Here is a 5,636-nt window from a genome sequence, read left to right on the forward strand (position 1 = left end):
AAAAAAAAAAAAAAAAAAAAAAAAGGCAGCAACAACAACAAAAAACCCACCGTGTACAAAAGTTCCACCACTTACTATCATTCTCTGAATCCTTGTAGGTTTCTACATCTCTGCAGTCATCACCAGAGAATTAGTATCTGGCTGATTTTTTTTTCATTGTGGATTCTCAAGCAGCAAACATTTCCGTGACAAGTACAAGGAGTGAAGAACACTAGGGTTGAAATTGCTGAAAACTCTGAGCTATCCTGGTGGCTTCCAAACACTGAACAGCATCCCGCCATTTGATCTGACTTATTAATATCGGATAGGCTTTTGAGACATTGCCTGAAAATTAACACACAGATCTCAGAAACCTATAAAGAAGAGTGAAGTCATCCTTTTTGGAATAAACACAGGTATTGTTGAAGCCACTACATGTACAGTGAAAAGAACTATGATGGTAATAAATACAACTGAGTCCACTGAGAATGTGTTTGTGCAATGTGTATCATTTTCTGTGGTCTTTCCCTCCCTCGCCCCCCCTTTTTTTTTGCCTTTTGCCTTTTGCATACTTCAAAGTATAAACAAAGTGATTTAATAGACAATAGGCTTTAACACTTTCTAAGGCATGGATGTTAAGAATTCAACACACTCAAATTTTGTTCACTGAAACAGTGCACAAGAAGATAATAAAACGTTACGATTACAGAGGGTATAAAATTTGTTCCTCTAATGTCTATGCTACTAAACCTACTATGTAGTGAGATATCTATCATTTTTTCCTAAGTCTTCATGTAATTTTGTACAATTTAAATAATCTATATATAAAAAACATTTCTGGCTTGGTAAATTAGGTGTTGGTTTATTGGGAAAAGGCTGTAAAGTAAGTAACTCTTAAACCTTAAATATATTTTCAATAAAATACATTTTGGCTTAAGGTAATAGGAATATAAACTTTTTTGGATGAATGATTACTGTCACATTTTTTTCACCATCCCTACATCTTTTCTTTTTTTTTTTTTTTTTTTGCGGTACGCGGGCCTCTAGCTGTTGTGGACTCTCCCGTTGCGGAGCACAGGCTCCGGACGCGCAGGCTCAGCGGCCACGGCTCACGGGCCCAGCCGCTCCGCGGCATGTGGGATCTTCCTGGACCGGAGCACGAAACCGTGTGCCCTGCATCAGCAGGCGGACCCCCAACCACTGCGCCACCAGGGAAGCCCCTGCATTTATTTTGAAAGGCACGCCCACGAGCTTTGTTTACGGATGGGGAGTTCAAGAAACAAGAGAAAAAGAGGGCTCAGCGATGACTCCTGGGCTTTTGACTTGAGCGACTTGAGCAAGGATAAAGTCTTCCTTGACGGGTATGGGAAATCCAAGGAAGGAGCGGGGTGTGTGTGTGTGTGTGTGTGTGTGTGTGTGTGTGTGTGTGTGTGAATTCTACTTTTGACATGTTGACTTAGAGATACTAATCCACTCCAACTGAATGACAAGGAGTGAAGTGAAAGGATTCACATTCAATACGTGACAGTGAATATCCAGGGAGGGTCAGGAAGGGACATAGGACTGGACATGGGAAGGAATAACATAGACCAAAGTGAAAGAGAGAGAGAGAGACAGAGAGAGACACACAGAGAGAGACAGAAAAGCTTGGACTTTATGATGGTAATGAGGTTGGCCATTAACTGAGAACTAAATTTGAGATGCAGTGAAAAGGAAAAGGAAAAAAGAATTCCAAGGGAGATAGCTCATCAGAAGATAAAGAAAAAGCCTGCCTTGTTTCCCCAGATCCTCTGTTTCTCAGGTGACATTTATATTTTTACCTCCCAATAGACTTTTGCCCATTTGTAATGGCATCTCAGCCAGCACAGAGTTCCTGCCAATCCCAGAGCATCCTAGCTCCTTGAGCCTAGCTAACAGCTGATGCTTTACTCCTTGTCTCTTTACTGGTCACTGGAATAGCAACTGAACCATATGCTTGGAATAATTGGCCTGATGTCATTTTAGGTGGCAGTCTTCCATTTCTGTCTTAAGTGTAAAACTGACCCTCACCAGAAAACTAACAGCCTAGAGCTGGCTGAATCAGGACCTGTAGGTCCGTGGCAGAGCCCCAGCACTGCTTTCCCTTTCGAGGCTGTGCTCTGAAAGCTTCGATGCAAACCCACCGCAACTTGGCAACAGTGACAGAGTAGGAATTGCTCAAGGAATCTGCTGAGTCACCAAGGAGACTTCACTTTCAGCTGATGCTGAGATGATGCTGTTGAAATAGTTTGACATCCTTGAGAGCAGGTGTTTGCCTTTGATAAGACTACACACTGCACAGTCCCTTGGACTCAGCACCTTGTTGGCCGTATGTAATAAGTAGTCTGCATTTCATTATAAATGTGACAAGAATACGTCTGGCCAAGTCGCAGGTGGTTGGGTTATTTAACTGTCGTCAATCCCATAATGAGGTAAAGACCGCTCACATGTTCTGGAGAGATGGGAATTCATCATATACTAAAGCCAAGCCTGAGAGAGTCAGGGGGCAAGGCCAGTGCTTTGGAATAGTGACTATTCCATGAATCCTGACAGATGTCTCTCCCCCCACCAACACTCAAAAAATCCTAACAGAGAGGGCTGATTTCTGTATTTAGTTGCAAACAACATGTTCTGGGAAAAGAGAAGAGACTATTGCCTCTACCTGAGGACACTATGCGGGCGGCAGAAGAGGGAGAGAGTGATGTAGATTTGAACTTGATAGATGAGGGATGAAGGGAACTGTCATCGGATGTACAAAGGCAAAAGCAGCATGGAGGGCTAGAGCGTTGGCCTCTGGGGAGGAGCTGGGGATGAAGGCCTGGATATCCTCTTCCAGAACTGGCCCTGAGATACGCAAAAGCACAGAAGGGATGGTCTATTCCCCCTCTCCTATGAGTTCACAGTGGGCTCACCTCCTTTTGGCTTAGAAGTTGTCCTCCTTTTTAAAAGAGGACAGGAGTGGGGTCTCTAAATCTCCAGAAGCCACATAGGGTCAGCCCTGAAGGCCTAGCAGCTAAACTGTCTACAGAGACCCCTGGTCCATCCTATCCTAGGAAGATAGTGCACTCATGGAAGGGTAAAGCTCTCCCTCCCGGGACACCAGAGGCTCCAAGAAGGAGGCCGCCAGCAAGCCAGAATTTTTCTCTCTCCAGTAAAAGAAATACAAGGGTCTGTCATACAGAGTGAAGTAAGTCAGAAAGAGAAAGACAAATACCGTATGCTAACACATATATATGGAATTTAAGAAAAAAAACGTCATGAAGAACCTAGGGGTAAGACGGGAATAAAGACAGACCTACTAGAGAATGGACTTGAGGATATGGGGAGGGGGAAGGGTAAGCTGGGACAAAGTGAGAGAGAGACATGGACATATATACACTACCAAATGTAAGGTAGATAGCTAGTGGGAAGCAGCCGCATAGCACAGGGAGATCAGCTCGGTGCTCTGTGACCACCTAGAGGGGTGGGATAGGGAGGGTGGGAGGGAGGGAGATGCAAGAAGGAAGAGATATGGGAACATATGTATATGTATAACTGATCCACTGTGATATAAAGCAGAAACTAACACACCATTGTAAAGCAATTATACTCCAATACTGTATTGGACACTTCAGTCCAATCTGTATCCCCAGTGGGGACTTATCTGGGTCGCATTTGATCTTCGCAGTCACCCCTTGATCTAGGTGTGACTTTTGCCCCCATTTCACAGGTTACGAAACAGGATAGTTTGTTGGAGGCTATGGGTCTAGTTGCGGTGGGTGTAGGGGTGTACAGGAGGAGTTTAACCTTAGAGCCTCACAGCTTCTTAGGACCCTGCGGGAGACCTTAGGCAAGTTCCCTTGCCTCTTGGTGTGGGGGTGGGTGTTCTTATTTCCCTATTTGTAAATTAAAGTGATTGCCCATTTGTGATTCTCCATCCATTTCTGTTCAGACTTATCACTTGAGTAGCATTGAAAAACCACAGAACTTACACTGGGACTCAATCCCAGTGTAAGTTCAATAGGTCTGGGGTGAGTCTCCGTAACCTGCATCTTTTAACAAGTAGAGGCATCAACAGATCTGCCTGAGAAACTCAGACCAGTGCTTCGCAAAGTTTACGCTGCATCAGGATCCTCTGGGGAGCGTGTTGAAACACATTCCTGAGCTCCTGTGAGATCCTGATTCCGTAAGGCTAGAGTGTGGCCAGGTGCATTTCTCAAGAGCTGATGCCAGTGCTGCTGGTGACCATCTTTCTTCATTGAACAAAACTACTCTAAGGACTTTACAAATATTAACTAATTTTATATCCTTATAACAGCCATAGGAGGCAGCTACAGTCATCCCCATTTCAAAGGAAACTGTCTCCACAGAGACATCAAGCAATTGGCCTCAAGACACACAGCTCTTAGCAGAGCCTGGATGACCTACCAAGCAGTTGGCACGTGACTCCCCTCCCGTCCGCTCCCCCCGCCCCAGGCATTGCTTCTCCGCTGTTGTTCTAATCAGCTTCCACTACCCCAGCCCATCTCAGCACTTCCCGGGGCTGCTCCACTCCAGTCCCGCTCCCCGATGCCCCAACCTATCCCTTTGTGACCCTCCCTCACTGCTCCTGGGACAGATCAGCGCCGACAGCCCCTTTCCAGGTCCGACCCGGCACACCAGCAGAGCCGGAAAGAACCTCGCCCAGCCCTAGAGCAGCTAGTACTCGCTGCGGGCAAAAGCCTCTTCAGGGCGGATGGAGTTCCCCGTGCGGCCTGCAGATGGCGCCAGAGGACCAGCCTGGGGAACAGGGAGGGGGAAGGAGGCGGGGGAAAGCGGAGGTGGGTGAGAATTGACAGTCATGACGGCCAATGGCAGCATGGTGTGGTTTGCCCAACTTCCGTGCTCTGGCCCCCAAGAGCTTCCCACCCCTTTAGGGGGCTGCAATCGTGGCAGGGAACGGAGAGGTGGAGGTGCCGCCTGCTGCGTCACGTGGTCCCTGAGTGTACCCCTGTTAGTCCAAGGCTGCAGTAGCTCATGGGGGCTCAACCTTTACCCCCCGCCCCCCCAACTTATCTTCCTCTCAGTTCACTGAGGCTCATCTCACCAGTCTCTGGCAAACTTGTGTCTCCATCACTCTGGGTCCTTGTAGTTTTGGTAAAAGGCATTACTGTCGCTTTGTAGTATAGTCTGAAGTCAGGGAGTCTGAGTCCTCCGCTACCTGTCATTGTCTTAGCGGCTATTTCCCGCACTGACAGTGCAGAGCGGGCTGCTTGGCGGGTGGGGATGAGGGGGAGCAGAGTGAGGGATGAAAGGTGGGAACCACCCCCTAAATGCCAGGCATTGTGTTTTGGTGTTTGCCGCGGGATTGTCTCATTTCACCATCTTTGTCTTTAATCCATTTCCTGTTTCACAGATGAGGGAACAAGGTGAATAAATTGCCCGTGGGCAGCCCTTGGGTGATCTTGACTCCCGTCAGCCGCCAACGCCCAAGGTCTTTTGATTGTGCCAAGGCTGCCTTTGCAGCGTTTCAGTGCATGCAGTTCCGGTAAATCACCTCTCCCCACATAGATTCACCCTTCCGACCATCTATTCACTTATTAGGGACCCGTCCGCAAGGCATAGGCCTAGTTGCTATTAAAAATACAAAAAAAAAAAAAAAAAAAAAAAAAAAAAAAAAA

The 5,636-nt window shown here is 46.9% G+C and overlaps 1 long non-coding RNA gene and 1 pseudogene across 1 annotated transcript in view; both read left to right on the plus strand.

The window, feature by feature from the left end:
- Positions 1 to 468, plus strand: part of LOC112402160 (uncharacterized) — a 1,020-nt gene extending 552 nt beyond the window's left edge. Inside the window, exon 2 of the long non-coding RNA XR_003003686.1 lies at positions 99 to 468. This is a non-coding gene — a long non-coding RNA (uncharacterized LOC112402160). The remainder of the gene's footprint in view (positions 1 to 98) is intronic.
- Positions 469 to 4,816: 4,348 nt separating this feature from the next.
- Positions 4,817 to 5,636, plus strand: part of LOC112402011 (elongation factor 1-alpha 1 pseudogene) — an 11,622-nt pseudogene continuing 10,802 nt past the window's right edge.

The sequence above is a fragment of the Neophocaena asiaeorientalis genome, unplaced genomic scaffold (genome assembly GCF_003031525.2).
Source record: "Neophocaena asiaeorientalis asiaeorientalis breed wild unplaced genomic scaffold, Neophocaena_asiaeorientalis_V1.1 scaffold43, whole genome shotgun sequence".
Lineage (NCBI taxonomy): Eukaryota > Metazoa > Chordata > Mammalia > Artiodactyla > Phocoenidae > Neophocaena > Neophocaena asiaeorientalis.